Here is a 24828-nt window from a genome sequence, read left to right as displayed (position 1 = left end):
TAGTATTATTGTCTATATGTCTCTTTGAAGGTTTTGGTAACTTATATCTGAACTGTTTATGGATAAATTAGCCTGTGCTAATTGCCAGGATGTTTGGGAGAAGGAGATTAAACCTATTGTTTTCCTCAGGCCAAAAGGCTGCTGGAAATGTATAAGACCCTGGGACATGATCCTGCTCAGCTCAGATCTGCTTTGGGTTTCAAGAGAGGGAACCTTAAGCCATAAGGATTGAGATCCCCAGTCACTTACTGGAGTCACCCTGAATATGAACATTGGGCTATAACCTATGGACCTATTTCTAAAAGGACTTTTGGCAACTACAAGCTCATCTCTATTATGTCTCTGAACCTCAAGAATGAATTCAAGTCAAGAATTAGAAAGAGAAGCTGCTGAGAGAGAGAAAGAAGCTGATAAAAAGAAAGAAGGAAGAGGCTGAGAGGGAGAAATAAGCTGATGAAAGAAGGAGGCTGATGAAAAAGAAGAAAAAGCTCGTAAGGGACACATGGAGCTGCTGGCTGCTGAGGAGAGGGTTCGCCAGAATGTGACAAGAAACTGCCAGACTTCAGCTCCAAGTCAAAAAAGCAAGGGAAGAACAGCAGAAATTGTATCCTCTTGAAAGTCCAGTTTGTAACAATGTTGTTATGTTGTGTAACTAACGCCTTGGTCAGGGGAGAGGACACAGACCAAGAAGACTTAAATGGATCCTAAATCCATGCTGCTGAAAGTTGCCTATCTTTAAAAGCACTTATCAAAGGAGTCAGAAACTATGATGTGTGTGGCATAAATAACTGGCCAGATAGATGTACCTAAAAGTCCTGTAAATAGTGTGAATCAGCCATGTTTATATTAATTAATCCTGTATATGATGAGATTCCCACAAACAAAAACTTCATTAAAAACAGATATGGGTGAGTAGGAGACACATAACCACACAAACCATTCAAAACAAGGAACTGCATCCTCATGCCTCTCTTAAGAGTATTAGAAACCACCTACTTTGCTAGCACACTACATGACATGTACATTCCTGTGACTAAGGTCAAAGTTTAGGATTTGGTGCTGTAGTGCCTGTTAGTGAAGTGTATTGTCTGTGAGTGGTGTGTTTGTTATTTTAACTTTATAGAGATAAAGGGAGTTATTTGGGGAGGTGTGGCCTCTGTTGGTGGGAGAAGCTAATGGGATGTGTGGGTGATGAGACATCAAAGGTGTCATTTACTGTGGGATAAAGAGGGGCAGTTATGTTTGATTTTCATAGATATATATGCATCACTTTTTGCTCCTCCCCCCTCTGAACTTTGCAGGATATAATATAATCACATAGAGTGTTCTATACCCTGACGGAACTTCTCCCCTTCCCTCCTAAATTTTTCTCAAATGACGCCCTTGAGAGACGTGTTAAGGTTTCCTGAACTTGTAATTTCCTTATTTTAGAAGGCTTGTGTGGTTGGATTTTACCCTTGTCCTGCTTCTTAAATCAATTTTGGTTTATGGTAACTTCCTGATTTTGTTTAGCTTTATTTGTATAGAATCCTGTAAGGGTTACAGGGGCAGCTCTAGGGATTTGCTGCCCCAAGCACGGCAGGCAGGCTGCCTCCGGCGGTTTGCCTGCGCAGGGTCCGCTGGTCCCATGGCTTCGTGACTGGCTCACAGAAAGGATAAGAGACCAGCGGAGCCTCCGCAGGCAAGCCCCCCCCAAGCCCAGAGTGCCCCCCTGAAGGATTAGTAACTTGGGGGAAAGGAGAGATGTTGGAAGGCAGAGGAGAGACTAGTACTGGGATGGAAGTAGGGGGAGTAAGTGTGGAGAAGGCAGGATTGTGGCAGGGAATCCTCTGCTGTTCTTCAAGGAACTGGGGGAAGAGCAGCTAGGGTTAGTAACAGAGAGGAGCTACAAGCTCCACAGCTGAACACTTTCCACTCTCATATGTCTACATTACAATACAACACCCCCCAGGTGGCCTGTGTCAGCTGACTTGGGCTTGTGGGCTCTGCTGGGGTGGGGCTATACAGCTGAAGTGTAGACATTTGGGCTTGGGCTGGAGCCTCCCTGCTTGGAACAGGAAAATGGCATAGTGGTGCCAAATAGACTATGCAATTCCAAGGCACCACTAAGAGTGTTATAATTTTTTTTAAAAGGCATATGGTGTGAGTTACAAAGAGTTTAAATGGTGAATCCAGATGCAGCCTCCACTGTGGTGACATTACCATGCTTCCATGCTACTGCTGCTAGCAAATGCTTCTACTGAAGTAATCTTCCTCTATGGCCGTGGTTCCCAAACTTGTTCCACCACTTGTGCAGGAAACCCCTGGCGGGCCGGGCTGGTTTGTTTACCTGCCGCACCCGCAGGTTCGGCCCATCGTGGCTCCCATTGGCCGCGGTTTGTTGCTCCAGGCCAATGGGAGCTGCTGGAAGCGGCATGGGCTGAAGGACGTACTGGCCGCCACTTCCAGCAGCTCCCATTGGCCTGGAGCAGCAAACCGCGGCCACTGGGAGCCGTGATCAGCCGAACCTGAGGAAACAGCAGGTAAACAGACTGGCCTGGCCCACCAGGGGCTTTCCCTGCACAAGCAGCGAAATGAGTTTGGGAACCACTGCTTTATGGGCCATTCTAGCTTTTTGCTGCTAAGCCACAAGGAGCTCTGGAGAGGTGCTGTAACTTATGCCAGGAGCCAGCCTAGACTCACTGGACTACAAAGGTGGCATAAAGCCACCTCCACTACTGTTCCTCCCCCAGGGGTGCAAGTTTTGTGCTGTCTCTCTTAGGGTATGTCTACACTGCAAAAAAAAACCCATAGTGGCAAGTCTCAGACCCTGGGTCTACATAGTTGGGCTCCTGGGGATCGCACTACAGTAATTTAAAAAAACCATGTAGACATTCCCTCTTGGGCTGGAGCTCGGGCTCTGAAGCCCAGGGTCGAGAGTGGGTTTCAGAGCTGAGCTGGAATATCTTCCTGGCTATTTTTAGTGCTGGAGCACAATCCCTGCAAGCCTGAGTCTCTAGACTTGCTGCTGCAGGGTTTGGGGGCTGGGACTTGTATATTTTTTGCAGTGTAGGTGAACTCTTAGGCCTTGTCTACACTACGAAGTTTTGTTCGCAAAAGCTGCCTTTTGCAGACAAAACAGGAGGTGTAAACACTATAAAACTAATGTTGGTGGAAAAACTCTGCTTTTTGCCGACAAAATAAAACCACCTTGACAAGCGGCATAAAGCTTTTTGTGGCAAAGTTAAAGCAACAAAGCGTCAGTGTAGACACTGCTGTCTGTCTTGTCAACAAAACTGGCTTCCACCAGTATCCCACAATGCCTGCAGTGACCACTCTGCTCACAGTTTTGATCTCTGCTGCCCTGCATGCATGAGCCCCTCCCTTTCAAAGCTCCGAGAAGTATCTGACAGCTGAGCCTGCTGCTCTCTTTGGGGAACAAAGAGCAAATCATTAGTGTGCAATGCTCCTGTGCTGAGGGGCAGACTACTGTGCTGCTTTGACATTCCTCAGTGCTGAGGAAGCTGAGGAAGCTGTGGGAGAACTTCGAGGGAATCACAGAACCATAGGCAGGCAGAGCAGGCTGAGTCGGGGTCTGACATGGGGAAGGGGTGTCCCCCACCCCCGTCTCAGGATAAGTCCATCAGCCTGCTGTCTCCCTGGCCCCAGATACACCCCTCTCCCTCTCCCCCCTTCAGTTGAAAATCCACAACATGACTATCTACTAGGATGCTCCTGGAGCGATGGGATTGAGAAACCTGCATCATGTGATACTGTACCTGCCCCATGAGGCATTGCAAACCCTTCCCAAAGCACCCTGGCCAGTTCTTAAACATTTTTAAAACCTTATTTACTTTACATACAATAGTTAAGTTATATATGATAGACATAGAAAGAGACCTTCTAAAAACGTTAAAATGTATTACTGGCACGCGAAGCCTTAAATCAGAGTGAATAAATGAAGACTTGGCACACCACTTCTGAAAGGTTGCCGACCCCTGGTCTAGTTAATAAAGAGAACGTAACTGTTGCAGCTTATGAGATAGGGACAGAATTTTCTATCCATGAAAGTATCCCATGCTTTGTAAGTTATACAATGAAGGAAATAAAATGGAATTTTCCTTGGTAAAATGACATAGCAGATAAACTCACAAAGGCAAAAAATAAAAAAGGTTAGAGCCCCAGGCAATTGAATGACTTGTAGTTCGCTTCTACCCACTTTTTTGTATCCATTGCAGTTATTTACATTTTATATCGTATGAAATCACCAGAGCTTTGGGATAAGTTTTGTCCTTTTATCAGTGCTAGTGGACTTGGGGCATGTGTGCCTGAAATAACACATAGTATATGCATATCATGCTGCTAAGTGTCTCAAATGGAGTTCTAGTCCTTTGGGAGAAGATTGTGCAGACAGGGACAGAAGGTGTGGTCTGATGTGATGCAATTTCAGTGAATATTCTGAAGTTATTGAACAAAGATTCATGGACTCTATGGTATTTTTCTTAAATCTCTGCTTTGCATGTGCATTTGCTTCCTCAACAGATTTTAATGCCAGAAGGGACCAGTGTGGTCATCTAGTCTGACCCCCTGTATAATACAGCCCATAGTATTTCATCCACTATTTCATTGTACTGTGCATTCACTTATTACAGTATTGCCAGATCTCACTATTTTATTATGAATCTCATAATTTGTTGTCTATCCTAAAGCCCCAACATCAGAAGTCATATGATTCCATGAAAATCTCTGTGCTTTTTTTTTTTATCAAAAGTTCCAGCCCTCATGGTTGTGGAGGAAAGCTTGAAAGCAAACCCTACAGGTTCCAAAGGAAATAAGGAGAAGCTAATGTTTACTGTCTGAAAAAACTTTAAAAGCAGCAAAGAATCCTGTGGCACCTTATAGACTAACATTTTGGAGCATGAGCTTTCGTGGGAATACCCACTTCCTCAGATGCATGTGAAGTGGGTATTCACCAACGAAAGCTCATGCTCCAAAACGTCTGTTAGTCTATAAGGTGCCACAGGATTCTTTGCTGCTTTTACAGATCCAGACTAACACGGCTACCCTCTGATACTTGAAAAAACTTTGTGACTTTTTAGCCGGTCTCATGACTTTCTGAGGCCTGACTCCTATATTTTTGAACATTTGAGGTTGGCAATACTGCTTGCACTAATATTTCCCGTTTCAATTACATTAGTTGCTTGATCTGCTTGTAGTAAACATTGCCTCGTTATGTGTGCCTGCATTTACATGTGAAATATTAACTAAGTACACCTTTAAAAGGCAGTCTTAGAAATTGTATCTGTTAGCATTATTTAAATGTATCCCTTTCAATGTAATGAGTGAATGAGACGCCCCCATCACACGTCATTTATCAGTATCATGTGACATACCATTAACAATATCGCAGAAATGTTTCATGTAGCTTAACCCCCCATCTCTCCCTATTGCCCCTTGAAATGAATGGATTTCAGCAACAGTTTTGACAACACTCTTGTCTACAAGTTATAAAACATCTGGAAAATTAGACTAAATGGATAAAACAGTTCTATGTAATAATATGGATCTGGCATCCATACAACCACTGTATAAAGCATGGGTTTTTTTATGGACCAGATGTGGCATTTATGTGTTATGAAGAACAGAGGCATGTTCAGTCATGCTTTTTATTGCATTTAAATGCAAGGTATATTTTAATAACTCTCAAAGGGAATTGTATCCCATTGATTAGAAACTGTCAGTATGTCAGGTATAACCCTGAAAAAGTGAGTGAATCTGTCTGAAAACTGCAGATATAATTTAGGCTGACATTAAACTATGCACTTATTGTGAGATAGCTTTAAAAAAAAGAGACCTCTACTAATAAATTTCCATTTACTATTCCAATGAATGGGATCCATGAATCCTTTGATCTTCAGTTGTTTATGTCCTTACTAGACCTGTGTTCTGTTAAATTTACAGCTCTATGAAATAATTATTCCTTTATGTTTATTCTCCAGCCTTTCACATTTTCTCATTAAGATTATAACTTTGCCTGTAAGCCACCTGCACAATCTCTGTTTTTACAGTCCTGCATGGGGTTTCAGTGGAATGAATTGAACATGTGTGATAGAAGAGCTACTCCATCCACCTTACTTTTATGACTGGTCTTTCCCGAGCTGACTTTAGAAGTAGATAGCATTGATACTTTTATTTTCTAGTCCTCTTTGCCTCTCCTCACCATCTAAGATCTCTGCTATCGTCAGCCTTACTCGTAATTACTTTGATAAGGACAATACCCAACTCAACAACTCCTTGACTCTGACCTGTCTCCCAGCTACACAACAAATCCCCACTACTATCTTCCTTCTTTGGGGAAGTCTCTTTCGTTCTACGTCCTTTATTCCATTTTCATTATCCTTAATTGAGCTCTCAATTTCTAATTAGAGCTAAGTGAATAATTGACTTTTGGTTTCAGTAGCCAAACCAAAAAAAAAAAAAGTAAAAATGTATTTAGTTTTGATCTAAAACTGAATGTTTTCCTTTTTTCTTGCCAAAATGAAACAACAACAAAAATTCATGTGGGTTGAATGAAACTTTTCAAATGTCAATTTGAAATGTCACTTTGAAATGTAATCTAAATTGAAATGTTAATCACAACAAAATGTCAAAATCGGTGCCAGGTTTACAATGGCCCCATGTCGCTGGGCCCTTGCTCAGAAGGAGCCCCAGCCTATTTCGCTTGCACTGCACCCCGAGAGCCCACCAGCCCACTGGCTGCCCCCAGCCCACCATTTTCTTCTCTTGGCCTGCTCACTGGCAGACCAAGGGCTCCTCTCCACCCTCTGGCCTCACCCGCCAGCTCCTGTGCCCCTTGGCTGAACCCAATGCACCTCCGCCTCTGGGCGTCTCTGCTTCCCACCACCTGAGGGGCCCCACCTGTCTTCCTGGAGCTGAGGCATCTGGCACTGGTGCAGAAGCCTGACCAATCTTGGCCAGTTGGGGGGATGGACAGTGTGGGGGGCTTGGCTGGGCCCCTCCAGGCAAGTGGGTCCTGAGGGAGCCAGGCCTGAGCAGGTCCTGGCCTGGCTGATCTTGCCATTCCCGAGGGGCTGGAGCAATTCCCCACCCTGGGGCTAATCCTGGCTGCGCTGCCAGCTCAGCCCGGCAGACACTGTCACCTCCCAGCAGGGCTGGGGAGTGCAGGCAGGAGGCAGGGCGTGAGGGAGTGGGTCTTTGGGGGATGTGGGTGGGTGGGATGTGAGGGGTGGGGCAGATGTGTGTTTTGGGGCACTAGGGAGTGGGGGTTCTTTGTGGGGTGCTGGGCAGTTATGGTGGGGCTATGGGCAGGGGGTGCTGGGCAGGAGTGGTTTTGTGCAGGGTGCTGTGAATTGTGTGGAGGGAGTCTGGTTGGGGGCTCTGGGTATAGTGGGTCTAGGAGGCTCTGGCCATAGGGATTTGGGGTGGGTTTGTGCTGGGGAAAGCTGTGTGGTGTGGCATGGGCCCATCCGTGAGTGGAAGGGGCATGCTGGCAGCACCAGGGCCGGATAGGCCACTTTGTGTATGGCAACTGCTGGTTTGTAACTAGTGCCCTCATACTGGGCTGGGTAGAACGGGGCTGCTCCTGCCATGCCATGCCCCATTGCCCCTGACTGGCCCATCGCGCTGAGGACTGACCTCCCTGTGCCATGCTCCCATGCCTCCATAGGGGACCACAAATATGTTTGACACTGGGCCCACAAGGTTAATCTGGCCCTGGTCGAAATGGTTGATTTCGACATTTTCAAAATGAACGATTTTGACATTTCTGATTCTCTCTCTGTCTCTCGGTCTCTTTTAGCCCATATCTGTGAAGAGTTTAATTGCATGCCAAAATGCATTTTTTAGCAAATTTACTATTTGCTGAAAACTTCTTTGCCCTGCTCTGTTTTTGATCTCTTTTGAACCTTTTTTTATTACATTTTTAATTGGTCAAAACCAGTACAGCCCCAAGAACAAATATCAAAATATGATATGAGTAGTTCAAAATGACTTATAGACCACTCTAAGGGAAATGCATGAAGTGAGAGCAGGCTGAACTTATGTAAGTGACAAGTGTACAAAAAATTATTCCAGTACTCATAGCACATCTCTCCTTACGCTATTAACTTTTACTGTGGAAAACAGACCTGGGAGATGTTGGCTTGGCTGCTGTGGAATCTTCTTCTTAAAACTTGATAAATGGAACCCAAGTGACATTATAATTTACATATGTGTCTTTCATGGGGTGGAGGCCAGAAATCTTGGGGCCATCCTTGAGCCTGAACTTGCTTTTTCCTTCTACATTTTTCTTGTGTGTAATTCTGTCTATGACAATCTCCACAGCATGGCCAGACTTCTTTCTAACTTTAGCTCTGACTCTGCTGAAATCCTTATTCATAATTTAAGGCAAACTACCAGTGATGACAACAATGGAGTTTGAGCAAAAATGAGTGAGTTGCTCAGCATTTGGCCTGTTGTTTGCCATTTAATATACAAGGCTTCCAGGAATACAACACAGAAACTGAGAGTTACAACTATGAGTTGGATGACAAAGAGCCTGAGAAAATAGGATTAACATAACATTGAATCATGATCCAAAGTTGCCCTAGGACATACTGCCCAGGGTGAGTAGATGATACATGTTTGTAAATAGAGTTGAACTTGCTGAAAAAAATTCCAATATTTATTGTAAAATGTCTTGGGGGAAAGAGGGAAATCACTTTTAAATGATAAGGAAACCCTAGAAAATTTAAGTCTTCAAAGAAGGTAAAATAATTTAAAGCGGATTCTGGATTGTAGGAGCTCTGGAATGATTTTGATTGCATCTGAATGGTAATATTGTTTTATTTGTAATAAACACCATTAACAGATGTTCCTTCTTGTCTTGGAAGCTTATAAACAATCTCTTTTGTTCTCTGAGTTCTAAAGATTGTGTACTGTATGTGCAGCAAAGGAAATCAAGTGATGTATTACTTAATACCTCACACATCTTTTGATCAGTGCAGCTACTGCTGTTACCTGGGATGTTCTGTGTAAAGGTAGTTTGCATTATGTTTCCTGAAACTAGTAGAAGGTGTCAGAAAGGGATTCTATTGGTCAACATAGTGAAAACACCAATTCAGAAATAAAAATAGACGTCACTAAGTTGTCAGAACTTTCCCTCTTTGTTTTTCACTTCTGCTGGTGACTTTGAATGCACATGGCCACTGAACCCCTGACTCCAGGGAGGGATATTACTCCAGTAGGGGCAAGAGGCCTAACACCAGGGGCAGAAACTGGAAATGAGAGAATCCTTGGGAAGAGGCTAGGTAGAGGCGAGTGCTGGACTCAGGTGTGGGATAGATGGACTAAGAATGTTGTAACTACCCAGCTGAGATGTTGGGGTGTTGTTTGTGTTTTGCTTTGGCTTTTCTGTTAATAAATGATACCCACAGGTCTCTTTGGAGTTGTTGAGACCCTGGGTGAGGAGGGAAATGAAATAAGGGCTCATCTGCAACACACACCTGCCTGCAAAAGGGTGTGCTGGGGCAGCCTGGAATGATGACATTGTGCCAAGTGCTGCTCTGGCACAGCTGAAGTGGCTGCTTAATATGATGAGCGCTGGCTTGTTATATGCTGAATTTTAGAATAATCAACTTAAAGAACACTTATTCCCACTATTAATCCTATACACTGAGGGACTCAAGAAAAAAATCATGAATTGTTACAGAACTGAAGATGATTTTCCTATAACAGATGCCGTTTGAGTTAAAAAAAAACAAAACAAATTGCAGTGTGTTTTCTCACCTCTTAAAATCATTTACTTGTAATAACAGCATGGAGCCTAAGTAGCTCGATTAGCATGCAGCCTACCAAAAGCTGATTGTTGGTTGGTGTCACCACTCAACAGCAAATGTGAAACGTTTGGCTTCTGAAAGAGAGGAAAATCTTTATTAAAAGAAACTCTCACATGGGGCTCAGTGCTCTTGTGGGTAGTGGTCTAGCCTGTCAGCTCTGGAGACTTGGGCTTGAATTTCCTCTCTGGTTAAAAAGGGATTGGGTGGTCTGCTCGTAAGGCCTGAGCCTGTTCCCATTGAAGACAGTGGATGATTTTTCCATTGACTTCACTGGGAGCAGGATTGGACTGCTCACAAAATCACCCCATAATGTTTCATGACTGGCAGTCTCTGCTTAAGAGGGACCTAGGAATAGAACAGTAAAGGTGCTGAAATTTGTTGGCCAACTCCCATTGGCTTCAGTGAAGCTGGGATTTGTTCTTAAATGAATATTGACTACAAATGTGTTTCAGAAATTTGAGTTAAAATGGTTCAAACTGGTGTAGCTAGATTGGAGTAGACAAACTATGGCCTGCAGACATCAACAGATCAGACTGATCTTTTGACAGCTCCGTCCATCTGTATGGTAACTACTAAAATAAAAGGAGTTGCATGGAGACTGGATTATATAAATAGTGTGGTGTGAAATTCTGCCCTTAGTCACACTTTTGCAACCTTACTGAAGTCAAGGGAATTGCAAGGGCATGGTTGAGGCTATGTCTACCCTTGCACTTTTGTTGGCATAACTTATGTCACTCAGAGGTGTGAAAAAAGACCTCTCTGAGGGCTGGTCTACACTAGGGGAGGAGATTGATCTAAGATACACAACTTCAGCTACGTGAATAACGTAGCTGAAGTCGAAGTATCTTAGAACAAGTTACCTACCATCCTCACGGCACGGGATCGATGTCTGCAGCTCCCCCTGTCGACTCCGCTACGGCCATTCGCGTTGGTGGAGTTCCGGAGTTGACAGGAGCGCGTTTGGGGATTGATATATCGCGTCTAGATGAGATGCAATATATCTATCCCCGAGAAATCGATTGCTACCCGCCGATACGGCTGGTAGTGAAGACGTACCCTGAGTGACATAAGTTACACCGATAAAAGTGCTAGTGTGGACAGCACTAAGTAGCTATTGCTGCTCATTGGGGGTGGTTTAATTAGCTCTCTCCCATCCGCATAGAGCGGCTACACAGGAGATCTTACAGGGCACAGCTGCATCGGTACAGCAATGCCATTATAAGATCTCTAGTGTAGAAATGGCCTAAATGTAGATGTTCAGCAACTCTCTGCAGCTCCTCTCATCTTTATAGACCAAATATTGTAAAACTAGGAGGAGCTGCTCAGAGAAATGGCATGTCCAAACTGACTACACTGGGATGGAGGGAGGGAAACAAGGACACGAGGATGGAGAAACACACACAGGGCGAGAAAGAGGTGGAGGAAAACAGTGCCATAGTCATGGGTGTCTTATGAATGATTATTTATTTTATTTGATTGATTGGTTGATAGATTGCAAAAGTCTCATTTACTTCATGGAGCCAGGATTTCATTCTCTTTCATAACTTTATTCTTACTGCTGTTAAGAGATTGTCCAATCAATCAATTTATGATAAAGTCTCATAATCTTGGGCAATATTTTGTTCTGTGTTTTTTGGAAATTTTTGGTGTGGTTCTTTGTGTGTGTGCATGGTTTTTTTTGTGGGTTTTGTACCCTAGTATATGCATTAGTCCTTAACCTGAAACCATAAGAGGGCGCTCTTGTTTCACCCAAATATATAAAATTACAATTTCACTTGCAGGTATCTTCATATCCAGTATATTCAGCAGCATTGCTACATGGTGGAGAAGGAGAGTAGGAAATCCAGGTACAAAACGCTCAGTCTGGGTTTTGTGACTACCACAATTGAAAAGTGATGTTGAGTGTCTAGCAAGTAAAAGATTCCTTGAGTCTGTTAAGTCATTTAATTGATTGGATAATCTGTTTTGCCATGTAAAACACTAGTCTCGGTTATGTAATCCTTTGAGCAAACCTGGGTAAATCATAAGACAGAGTAAGGAAAAACTGGACTTCTGAAAAATAAAGGGGTTTAAATGTTAGGCGTCACTTTAATTTACTCCAGAATGTTAGTGACAAAATTCCATGTCGTTTCTTGCTTCAGATACTTAGAGTTTTTTGTGTTTTATTTTATTTTATTTTATTTTATTTTCTACAATGTGCTTATCATCTCTACGTGCATTAAAATTAAAAATTTAAAACCACATTCCATACATTATTCATTTGCTTAGAATTACATACAATGACATCATTTGGTAAAATATAGAAAATGTAACTGCAGCAGTTCATCAGATTGCTTAAATCAGATTCAAGTAATACAGTTCTTTCTAACTCCAAAGACAAATCTTTACTAGACTCACTCAATGTAACATTGTGAGATCACTTATTATTTCAAACTTTTTTGTCAACTTTATCAGTTTATTCTACAAGATACTGTGTTAACACACAGAAGAGTACTATATGCTTTCCAGACAGGTTTTTCTTTGACTTGTTTTTATTTTGGTCTGACCTTGGTGCCAGTGAAGTCAATCTGAGCAGAATCAAGCCCTTTCTTCACATGATCTTATTTCTTATTTCGTACTTCATCAGATTACACCTTACTGCTATTGCCCCTTGTAGTAGGCTGGAATAGGTAATGAAAGACTATAATATAATTACGACATAGTTTTACTCATCTCTGCTACAGACTTCCTGCATGATCCTGAGCAATCTACTTGATCTTTCTGTTCTTCTCAGTTTCCACATCTGTAAAATAGGTGTAATACTTACCTACTTCACAGGGGCTTTGTAAGGCATAATTGGTTGACATCTGGACAGCACTTCATGATCCCTGCTACTATAGCAGTCAAAGGGTATGGTCACTATTGTGCAGTAATTGTTTCTTAACGTCAGACTGGGTAATAGGTTAATACTGGAACCTCATTGATTGATTCCCACCAAACAGAAGAAAAAATACATCAAATGTATTCAACCAAAAGGAAAAACAGATGTGCTGTCCAGAGTGTGTCTGTCATAGAAGTACAAGTGGAGTTTGTTTTGTACGTGCAGAAAGCTGTCGTTTGCATGCAGTTCTGCTGTAAGATGTGCAGTTATTCAGTTTGCACTGGCACACATTGTTCACATGAAAAGAGCACATACTAAACTGGCACGCCATAATTGTGGAGGCTATGTTGAAAAGCTGACATGTAATACATATGCTTGGCTGTTTCTCCATACCTCATCTGGACATGTCAAGACCATTCAGTCCAAATTAGAACAAAATGCATACAAATTCATTGATTCGAACTTCTGGATGTTCCTTCATGTATAATTGGAGATATATTTGATGCTTCACATGTAGTAGTTAGTTAAAGATGTCAGCTTGCTACATTTGCAAGCAGGTGGCTGCACTACAGAATTGTCCAGTTAATGCCAGTTAGTTAGATAGTACTTGTCAGGCAAGCAATTCAGAATGCAGATTTTTAAAATGCAGTATGCTAATTTAATGACACAACTCTAAGCAATTTTTTCATCCAGAATTGTGAGATGAAGAGACTTGTATGTTATATATTGTATATTGTATGTCATATATTTAACAATATATGTTAAATATGTGCCTATATTCACAGAAGAACATACTGGTGAACACCTTCTGGGGTCATTTAGCAGGCATAGGTTAGTGCTTTCTTTCATTTGTCTGCATTATTCCATTATGAAAATCTAATATTTCCTCCTCCGTGTATTCAAATGAAATTAATCACTTGCCTTTGTGGTTCTATTTGAGTGACTTTAGTATCTATGTAGAGTTAAAGGTATTCTGAAAAAGACTTTGTCAAGAAAATTAGTAGGTAAATTTCTTTATGTAATAGCATTATCAGGTGTCTGTTCTTTGACTGGAACACCCAGTTGAAAAGGGATCCTGGTGGTTCTGGTTATCACTGCTGACTAGGCCGTTAAAAGTCTGGTTGGCAGGGCTGGCAGGCTCCCTACCTGGTTCTGCATGGCTCCCTGGAAGCAGCAACATGTCCCTCGGCTCCTACGCAGAGGTGTGGCTGGGGGGCTCTGCGCATTGCCCCCACCCCAGTCGCTGGCTCCACAGCTCCCATTGGCCAGGAACTGTGGCTAATGGAAGCTGCAGGGCTGTGGCTGTAGGCAGTGTGTAGAGTCAACTGGCTGTGCCTCCAGCTAGGAGCTGAGGGACATTGTCAGAGAAAAACACAGTCTCACTCTCTGGTTGGGTGCAGCAAAGTCAGATACTTTATTCTCAAGCAATTGCATAGTGAGGACTATGTTTTCCTCTTCTGGGGAGCCCCCCAAGGTAAGTTCCGCCCAGAGCCCCACACCCCTCATCCCCTCCTGCACTCCAACCCCTAGCCCTGAGCCTCCTCCCTGCACCCAAACTCCCTCATGTAACCCATACCAGCTCCACACCCCAACCCCCTGCCTCAGCCCAGAGCCACCTCCCACACTCTGAAACCCCTCAGCTCCACCCCCCATCCTGGAGCCCCCTCATGCACCCCAACCCCCTGCCCCAGCCCGGTGAAAATGAGCAAGGGTTGGGGAGAGCAAGCAACAGAAGGGGGGATGGATTGAGCAGAGGGTGAGGGGCAGGGCAGGGGCAGGGCTTAGGAGAAGGGCAAGCGTGGTCAGTTTTGTGCAGTTAGAAAAGTTGGGCAACCCTATTATGTAAACACAAATCATCAATGCTCTGGTATTATCATCTCTTTAGACTCTTCCAATGCATATTTTCAAATTCTTTCTAATTTAATTTAAGCCTCACCTCTCCTATATCTCCGTACACAGCTGATTATTAAGGGGAGAAAGTATTGCCTGTATTTCCAAATTACTGAGAGTCCTTTTACTAAACTAGGCTATACATGAATTTTCATACCACAATGGTTCCTTCTTCAGGTATGGACATGCTCAGGCATGCTCTGGAGGGCTTGGAAAATTGCCAGAAAATATGCAGCCCAAATAAAATAGTGACACTTTCATTTTTACAACTTTCAGCAGTAAATGTATCTCTAACTTAATTAAAAACAGTAACCTAAAAGCAAAACAGAACTTACAGATGCAAATCGACAATCAGAATAAATGTCTTACTAATGATATCACTACAAATGGTTAAAGCTCTGCCTACCCTACATGTTTTACCAGCTTAAGTACTATGCTGAAACATGGGAAAATGTGGAGTGCAGAGAAAGAGGCTTAGACGCAACTAACTTATCTAAATCAATATTTAAAGCAGAAAGATTATTGAACTTTTGGAAGCAAAGTAACCTACAAGCTTTGGTTATTTTTTCTCTGACAGGAATATTTCAAGGTTTCAGACTAGTTTAACTATACTTATGTAGAATGTCTTCATATGTAAATTATTTTTCCTGTAAGAGGTCTTATTATACATAGCAATAGAGACTGGCAGCAGCATTACAATAACAGTGAATTTCTCTTTCACTCAGGTTATTTTAAAAAATTCTACTGGTATCAATGAAGGATTAAACCTCACAAAAAGCCTGTAACCTTGTGCATAATGCATAACTATATTGCAAAAAATCCAGGTCAGTTGTTTCCTTTATGCATAAGAACAGTAAAGACTCAATAAATGCTATGAGGGAGTAAGTAAATGCATTTAAAACAAAAACAAAAGGGACAATCTAGTTAAGGTGAAATGGATATTGAAGAGGATATTATACTTAGGAGAACTGCTGGGAAACAGCCTCTGTACTTACTGACATCCTAGTCTAGCTAAGGTAGTTAAAAAGTTAGATCTAAACCACAGAAATACCATATCCATGTGACACATATCATTTCTGTGAAAATAGTATGGAATCAGGTGAACACAGCCAGCCTAATTGTCCAACGTCACGGAGCAAGAACAGAGATTGAGACTCCAGTGTAGCACTTCCTATTCTGACAGAGCTTTCAAAAAGTGTCCCTTTGTTGAAATTCACTTGACGATGTGCAAAAGTTCAGATGGCCTCCGAGGCAGTGCTTTTTCCAGGTTGTACTTGGTAAATAGCGCAGCAGTAAATGCACATAGCTACATTCACACAAACCTGCTTTAAAATAACACTCTGGGTCTGCCCTGGATCGATGGAATTCTCGTTGAACTGTCTTCAGTATTTACAGGGCCCATATCAGTCACCATACGAGCTGAATGCCTCCCAAGTAACTCAACAATAGAAATAACAACTCTCTCTTCTTCCTTACCAGCCTGAATCAAATCTGAAACTCTGCCCTGAACATACATCCTGGTCAGGGCATTTGAGCTCATATGGAATCACCCACTGTTCTGAAGTTGTTGCAATACCTGTGCACAGTATACAGGGCTTGACCCTGCAATTTTAAAGTCAGTGGGAACTTTGCCAATGACTTTAATGGGTGCAGGATCAGGGCCTGACCTATCTGGGTGGGATATAATGTGAAAGAGGTGGGGAAATAGGTTGAAGATTGTATAATAAGTAAAGTCCTAAAACTAACTCAGAAAAGATTGAGACCGATACAAAATTCTAAATGTTTAGACGTTAGTGCCCCAAGTTTCACCCATAACAAAATATGCAATCCCATAAGATGAACAAAACCATGCACACCATTTAAATACATGTACAAACTGGTACTCAGATACTCATTCCTTGTTTGTCTGTACAAATGTGGCTTTGCACTCAGGTGTTAGTACAGGTGCATTTTTGTGCACTCACTTTAGATAATAGTACCAGAAAATTGGAGATAAGCAAATTCCTTGATCATTCAGGGACCTTGCTAGATGACTTATTCCATTCTTTCATTTAATTACCATTTGTCACTAAAAGTCTTTAAGAAAAAGACTAGCTAAACCACTGAAGTGATTAATGTAGAGTACAATCTGACTGTAAGAGCTTAGGACTAGATCAGTGGATCCCAAACTGTGGTCTTGTGGGTCCACAAAGCACTGGCTTGTGGTCTGTGAATGGATGGAAGATGACATGGGGATGACTCCTCCACCTACGTCAGTTTTCTGCTTTCCAGGCTTTTTCTTGCAGTCTGCAGGGCTGTAAAGAATAGCTCTCTCCACTGGGGGCCACTGCTACATATGAGGAGAAGAGGAAAATGGGAGCGGCCTGCAGGGACCAGAGCTCAACACTGGGATGGGAGCAACCTGCAGGAGAGAAGCCAGGATTTGCTAATGGAGCTGGAGCCGCTGGTTGAAGAAAGGAACCTAGCAAAGAGAAAATGGAATTTGCAGAGAGCGAGCATAAGAACTAGGCACTAGTCAAAACAGAGCTTCAGTGTGTTGACGTAAGTGGTGCATTATCTTTGTGCTAGTCCTCTGCACAAGGGTTGACCTCTCCTGGTAAGAAGACCATCAGGTAACTATTTTCAGGGAGTAGAGAAAAGTGAGAGATGTAGGGCAAGTGGAGATTGAGAGGAGGTGGAAATAGCAGATGGGTGGGGGAAACACGATGAAAAGCGAAACTAGTGAGTTTTTTAAATGACAAAACACTTATTGCTTTAAAGATGGTTAAACATAACTAAATTCTCTCCTAACTTTACTCCTACATGTTAACAGTTGCCATAAGGGGAACTGCATAACTGTGATGAGTGAAGAGATGATCCAGCAGGCACTTCCATGACTATGACATCGCTCATACAATATGAAACTTGGAGCATCTCTGGACTAGATGCCAGAGGGCCTTTCTAGCTCTATCTTCCCCAAAATTAAGGATGGAGTTTGAGTCTTATGCTAACTTGTAATGAAACAGGTATAATTTTCCCCTCCACCCCCAAAATACCCAGTGTTATAAACCTGCCTGGAAATATCAATATAAAAAGCAAATCAATTTTCATTTGCAGGATTACAAAAAAAATTGTAATCATTGCCATATACATTGATTGATAGATTCTTAACATAATTGCTTAAAAGAAACCAATTGCCTTTTTTTCTATTGTGTCATGTAACATTAAATTTTATGGAAACCACATAGTACACTGCTAGTACACAGTGGTGCGACTCCATTGATTTCAGTGGGCTACTGGTGATTTACAGCAGTGCAAATGCCCAGAGACTCAGGCCCCCCAAACTCTGAGTTATATTAGTACAATCCATTGACTTTGGAGTTTTATCAGCAGTGCAAATGCCCAGAGACTCAGGCCCCCAAACTCTGAGTTATATTAGTACAATCCCATTGACTTTGGAGTTTTATCAGTGTTACTGAGATGGAATGACAAAGGAGGAGAAAGACATGGGTGCATTGGTTGATCACAGGATGACTATGGGCCCTCCATGTGATGATGTGGCCGTGAAAAAGGCTAATGCAATCCTAGGAAGCATCAGGCAAGATGTTTTCAGTAGAGATAGGGAAGTGCCATTATATAAGGCACTGGTGAGACCTTTTCTGTGTGCAATTCTAGTCTCCATGGTTAAGAAACATGAATTTGAACTGGAACATGTGCAGAGAAGGGCTAGTAGATGATCAGAGGAAGGAAAACCTACCTTACAAGAAGATACTCAAGGAGCTTGGCTTGTTTAGCCAAATCAAATGAAGGCTGAGGGGACATATGATTGTGCTGTATAAATTCATCAGAGGATAAATCTAGGGAGCAAAGGTGATGGGTGCGGGGGGGGTGGGGGTCTAGGGTGACCAGGTAGCATATGTGGAAAATTGGGATGGGGGGGGATAATAGGTGCCTTTATAAGAAAAAAAACCCCCAAAATAGGGACTGTCCCTGTAAAATCGGGACATCTATCTGGTCAACCTAGAGGGGTCACGTCTGCCAGGGTGGGAGTCGGTAGCCGCAGCCGCACTGCAGAGACGTGCCTGGGAAAGGCACCAGCAGCTAGCAATTCCCACTGATCCCCACCAGGTGGCGCCTAGCGCAGGTAAGCGAGACAGGGCTGGCCGCCCGGCTCTCTGCCAGAGAGGGTGCGGGGAAGCAGTTCTGTCCTTCCTGGCTGGCAGCCCGCAGTTACCTGCTCAGGTACAGGCTGGGCTAGCCTGCCTGAGTGCCACTGACTGGCGTGAGCAAAGGGAGCGAGGGGAGGAAGGGGGGCCTGGGGATGGGGTGGGGGGCCGCTGGAGGCAGCAGGAGCTGGGGCAGTGGGGATGGGGGAGGCAATGAGGTGAGGGGCCATAGGGTGGATAGGTGGGTGTCTAGGGGAGGCAGCGGGAGCTAGGGAGGAAGGGTGGGTGTCTGGGGGAGCCATGGGAGTGGATGAGTGGGAGGTGGGGGAGGCAGTGGGGGGGCCACAAGGGCAGTTGGGGCGTGAGGGGAGGCAGCAGGGTCCTGCAGGGATGGGGGATATGTGGAGGGCCAGGGAAGGCAGTGGGTCAGGGATGATGGGTGGTGTCTGGGGGAGAAAGCAGGACCAGAGGCCATGGGGTGGAGGGGTGGGGGAGGCAGTGGGGAGCCGGGGGGAAGGGTGGACATCTGAGGGAGGCAGCGAAGCCATGTGTCTGGGGGAGTGTCTGGGGAGGCAGGCAGGGAGCCATGGGGTGGATGAGTGGGGGGGCTGGGGGAGACAGTGGAGCCAGGGGAAATGGGGGGGGGGGCCGGCCTGGGAAGGCAGTGGGGAGCCACAGGGGCAATGGGGATGGGGGAGGCAGCAGGGACCATGGATGGGGTTCTGGGGAGGAAGTGGGACACAGGGGAGAGAGGGGTTGGGTGGGGAGTCTATGGGGGGGCCCAGAAGAGCAATAAGGGAGTAGGGGAGGCAGGGTGGGCCAGGGGGATGGGGAGGGCTGGAGGGTCTGGGGGAGGTATCAGGGACAGGGACAATGAGGGGGGGACTGGAGGAGGCAGTGGGGGTGCCAAAATACAAATTTGTCCCAGGTGCTATTTTCCCTAAGGCCAACCCTGGCAGGGCTGACCTTAAAGGTGGACGGTCTTGTATTTTGGTGCCCTGGCGCCCACTGCCTCCCCCCCACACATTGTCCCTGTGTTCCGTGATCAAGGGAGCACCATGGTCAAGAGGCTGTTGCTGGCAGCTGTCTTGGCAGTCACTAGGAAGTTGACCATGGCTATAATGGGGGGGGAGCCTGCCATTGTGCCCCCCACTATCAAGCAGTTACCAGTTGCCTAAGTTAAGTGTTAATGTTGACACAAGAAACAATGGATATAAACTGGCCATCACAAGTTTCAGCTAGAAATCAACAAAGGTTGCTAACCATCAGAGGAGTGAAGTTCTGGAACAGCCTTCCAAGGGGAGCTGTGGGGTGGGGGGGGTAGGAGGACACAAACTGGCACAAAATAAACACAAACTGGCTTCAAGACTGAGCTTGGTAAGTTTTATGGAGGGGATGATATGATGAGATTGCCTACAACGGCATGTGGCCCACCTGCGATTACTAGTAGCAAAAATTCCAACAGCTGGAGATGGGGAGGGCTTGGAGTTACTACAGAGAATTATTTCCCAGGTGTCTGGTGGGTCTAACATGCTCAGGGTCTAACTGATCACCGTATTTGGGGTTGGGAAGGAATTTTCCTCCAGGTCAGAATGGCCAAGACTCTGGGAGTTTTTCACCTTCCTCTGCAACATGGGACATAAGTCGCTTGCTGGTTTAAACTAATGTAAATGTTGGATTCTCTGTAACTTGAAATCTTTAAATCATGATTTGAGGATTTCAGTGACTCAGCCAGAGGTTAGGTGTCTATGACAGGCGTGGGGTGGGTGAGGTTCTGTAGCCTGCAACATGCAGGAGGTCAAACTAGATGATTGTGATGGTCCCTTCTGGCCTTAATGTCTATGTGCAGAATTTGGCCCACAAGGGCTACCAAATTTCAGCCTTTATTTTGCTTTGCATTTCAAAGCCATGCAGTGAGGACATCTAAGGGGGATGGCCAGATTACAATCCCTGGAAGTGAAATCTAAAATAGTTTTTCCCCTTCCTCGCAAAAGTTGAGTTTTTCCTTTTGTCTTTTCCCATAAAATGGCAACCACTAACAGTTTTCATCGAGAATCACTATATTTTAACCTTCTTTCCAAATGCTTACAAATATCTTTGGCATTCAACAAGAAAATATTGTGCTACATCAAATGGGAACTATATTTTAAAGGCAGATTGGAGAAACCCATACAAATAAATTGATAAGAAAAACAGGTGTGGGCCACTGAGAGGTGTGCGTGGCTGTATCCTCCTGAGATGTGTCTGACACTGGTATGGCTGTTGTACAGTGTTATATTAGATCATTCTAATTAATTCAGTCAAAGTGTAAATTAGGAAGGAATGAAGAAAAATTACCTTTGAAGGCTGCTAATACATTTAACCCCATGCTGTTTATTTAGCAGTCTAACAAAATAATGATGTTAAGAGTTAAACAAGGCACCAGACCAGGACACAGCTGTTAATAGCATTAAATATGAGATTGCAGTCTGTGCTGCAGGCACATAAGCCTGGTCTGTGCTTTCAAAGGTTTGCCAAGTACAGCTGTATCAGCAGGACCCTGCTAGTGTAGATGTGGTTCATATTGGCAAAGAAGTCCTGTTTCTGGTGCAGTTCATACCATTGTTCTGGTGAAATAGCTATGCTAGCAAAAGGACTTTTTGGGGGAGTATGACTGAACTAAAAGTGCATTGCTAAATTCAGTTAGTTAAAATGGTGCAACTTCTGTGAGTGGATGAGGCCCTGAATTGAGGATGGACTAAAGACAGTATGGCCAACCCCAAATGTTTCAAAAATCCAAAGCCCTCTTAAAGTCATGGGAGACTTTCCAATGACTTCAGTGAGCACTGGATCAGGCCCTTGGTTTCTCTGGCTACAGCATCTTCTACAAGATGCTGCTTACTCTGCATGAGTTTTGAGAAATTCACATACCCAAAACAGGCTTTAAATGTATTTTGTTACATACAGATGTGCAATACTACTTATATCTCTGTATCTCTTGTGCCTAATTTCATAATGCTATTTTTGTATTTTAAAAAAAAACAGAACAAAACTGTAACAAATTAACCCTTTCATTTGCTCACCACTGCCCATTTTCTATTTCCTTATGCAGCCCCTAGGCTCCTAGAATTCTCATGATGTGCTCCTGCTGTAAATTGACTGTGTGCATATCTGTATTCTAGGGAGATTTGAATCCAGACATGTGCATGAAAAAGGAAACAGGTATATTGAATTAGCCTTTGGCCTGTTTATTATTATAACTTCAGATACATTTTTCATGTGATGAAGAAAGAATGAACTCCCCAAACTGAACCTATCCAGAGAGCTTAAAGTCATTTCCATTTTCTTCCTATAGCTATTAGAGACCATTAAAAACAAACAACACCCCAAAACCAACGCTCCCCCCCATCTCCTTATAATATTTTGGTAGCAAGTTTGAAGAACTTTATGACAGTATCAGATTTATTATCTACTAAAAATGTAGTAAGCTGCTCAGTGTCTTTATATAATATTACTGTACGCTTAAATGGTTTATTTTTAAAATCAGCCTTCTTGCCAATTAGTTTTTTCGCTCTGCCTAATTAGCAAATACTTAAAGTCAGGCCGAAGTTTGCGCTGCTGAATTACTTTATTGTATAAGCGTTAAGCGATAAAACTAAAAAGGCTTAATGAAACGCAATCACAACCGAGTGTTTATCTCAGCAGATAGAAGGAACCTCAGCGTGCAGTTTCTCTGGGCACTGTAGTTTGCTTTGAATCATGCGCTGCTGACTATTGGTTGGGGAACACGTGGAGGGGTGGAGGGAGCCGCGTTGCTAGCAGCAGAAAACTGGCCGCTCGCATATAACTCAGACCGAGAACGTGCCGTAGCGTTCCTAGGTTCGCAGCAGATGCTTCAAGCGCAGAGCCTGTTTTCTTCCAGGGAGGAGGATCCTAGCGGGCTGCAGATGATGTTGCCAACAGTTGCTTTGTTCTGCTCCCAGCTCACTGAACTAGCTTTATCATCGCACAGAGAAGCGTTTAAAGACAAACAGTCCTACCTCGCTTTCCGCTTCCCAAGGCTTCTTCCCACGTGTGATGAGTCAACCCTGTTCCCTTGCATTGCATTAGGTGGGGAATTTCTGCACAAAGTTAACAAGCCTATTACATGCCTTATTATTTCTGCAAACGTAGTAGCTTGTCTTTTTAATGCAGTCAGAACTCTGATGGGTTTTTTCTCAGCGTGGGTCCCGTGCACCCTGTAACGTATATCTGAGCTCATCCCATGTCGCTCATCTCTTAAAATACACCCTCATAGCACAACTTGTTACTGTCTGTAGCATTTTGCAGATCGACTCCTGTCTCAAGACCTTTGGTGCGGAGGGCCAAGCTCTCCGGTGGGGGGCGTGTCCCTGCGCGTCTGCGAGGCAATGGAGACGGCACCGATGCCGGGGCAGAGCTCGGTCCCAGACGCTGGAGGAGCCACCTTTGGCTCCTCGTTGTCTGAGGAGGAGCCTGTGTCTAGCAGACCTGGCCAAGGGAGATGGGGTGTGGCCCTTGCTAAGTGCACTGGAACCACTGGAGCGCAGAGGATGTGGGGAGAGAGACGCTGGGCTCGGCTCCGCGCTGGGGACATGTCTTGCGGGCTCCTGTAGCCCGCTCTGGCGAGGTGCCCCATCCACGCCGCGGAGCCTCTTCCCTTTGTGTCCCCCCCCCCCGCTGGCCCATGTGACAGCCTTGCTTGCAGCCCTCCCCGCGGCCTTCCGCTAGCTCGCGTCCTCCCCCGGCCTTCCCCTCCCCCGTGTGTCACTTCAGCCTCTTTGCATATGTGCCCCCCACCCTCCCGGCCGCAGCCCATATACCCGCTCCCTGCGCCGCAAATCGCAGCAGCCGGCGAGCGGCCCGACTCCAGCAGCAGCAGCAGCAGCAGCAGCAGCGCCTCCGCCTCCACTTCGCGCAAGCGCTTCGCCCCGTCCGAGTGCGGCTGCCGCGGGTCTCCATCCCTAGCCCGGGCTTACAGTGGAGAGGCCACCGCAGCCCCCCGGCGCGGCGCGGCGCGGGCCCGGCAGGAGACAGAAGGAAGGCGCGAGCTGGAGGCTGCCGGCCGCCGTGGGAAGGGGCGGGACAGGCTCCCGCAGCCTCTCGCCTGCCTTGAGCTGCGGCAGTGAGGCAGGGGGGAGCCTGGCGCCGCTGCTGTAAGTTCCTGCGCGCGGACCTGTTGCGGGGCCCGGCCGGGCTGGCGGGGGCTGCTGGCCGCAGGCGGGAAGAGGGACGGGTGGGTGTTGGGACAGCGCTCGGGGAAGGACGGAGCAGCTCTTCCGTCCCTGCTGGCGGTGCGCTCATGGCAGGACGCGTTTCTGCGTCTCCAGCCCCGGGAAGAGGGAGGCTGTGGGGAGGAGAGGGCTGCGCTAGGCTGCCTCGCTCCCTGCGCAGGGATCGCTCTCATTCTCACCCCAAAGCGAAGCGAGCAGCGTGAGGGACCCGTTGCCACAGACAGCCTTGCGAGTGGCTGAAAAGGTGCCTTGGCAGGGAGCGGAAAACCCTCCGAGCCTAGCAGACTCGGTGCAACTTGTTCCATGCATAGATCAGCTGGCGCTTTGATTGCTTGTATTGCAAAATGAAGCAGCCCTGCGCTGAGGCTGTTAAGTTGGGAGATATTTTTGTCTCGCTGCCAGGCGCATTTCAGCTGCCCTCATAGCTTTTTTACTGTACATATGAACTGAGTCTGTGTATTGATCTCTAATTGAATATTGAACGACTGTGTGGGCTTGATGGTCACATCAGACCACCCAAAAGGTAGATTCTCTGCATTAGTAAGCATCCTGTGTTCACTCCTGAAAGCAGGTCCGCTGTTTTTGCACCATGTGCCCATTGCAACCTTTTGAAGGAAAATGCGACACTGGTGGATAGATATTTGCTCTAACCGTTAGACAGTTATGGTATGTGTCTGTCTTTGGCAAATAGAAACACTTGCTTCCCGTTAATGCTAGATAGTAACCTTAAATATTGACTTCTTGTAGTTTCCTTTTCAAATGACTATTTTGGAAATACACATAAGAAATGTCAGTTGACTTTTTAATAAGTCTGAGTAACCAGAATTAGAATGACCATGGACGTTTTACCACTTTCAGAATCAAAGGCAAAACCCATTTCTTCTGTT

The 24828-nt window shown here is 44.9% G+C and overlaps 1 long non-coding RNA gene across 1 annotated transcript; it reads left to right on the top strand.

Moving 5' to 3' along the window:
- Positions 1 to 266: 266 nt before the first annotated feature.
- LOC115653830 lies at positions 267 to 24411 on the top strand. Its single transcript, XR_004001014.1, has 3 exons — positions 267 to 365; positions 21262 to 21266; positions 24393 to 24411. It is a non-coding gene; the product is annotated as an uncharacterized LOC115653830 (long non-coding RNA).
- The last annotated feature ends 417 nt before the right edge of the window (positions 24412 to 24828 follow it).

This window comes from Gopherus evgoodei, chromosome 6, assembly GCF_007399415.2.
Source record: "Gopherus evgoodei ecotype Sinaloan lineage chromosome 6, rGopEvg1_v1.p, whole genome shotgun sequence".
In the NCBI taxonomy this organism is placed as follows: Eukaryota; Metazoa; Chordata; order Testudines; family Testudinidae; genus Gopherus; species Gopherus evgoodei.
Note: the sequence above shows the minus strand (reverse complement) of the source record. Positions and strands in the feature narration are given on the sequence as shown.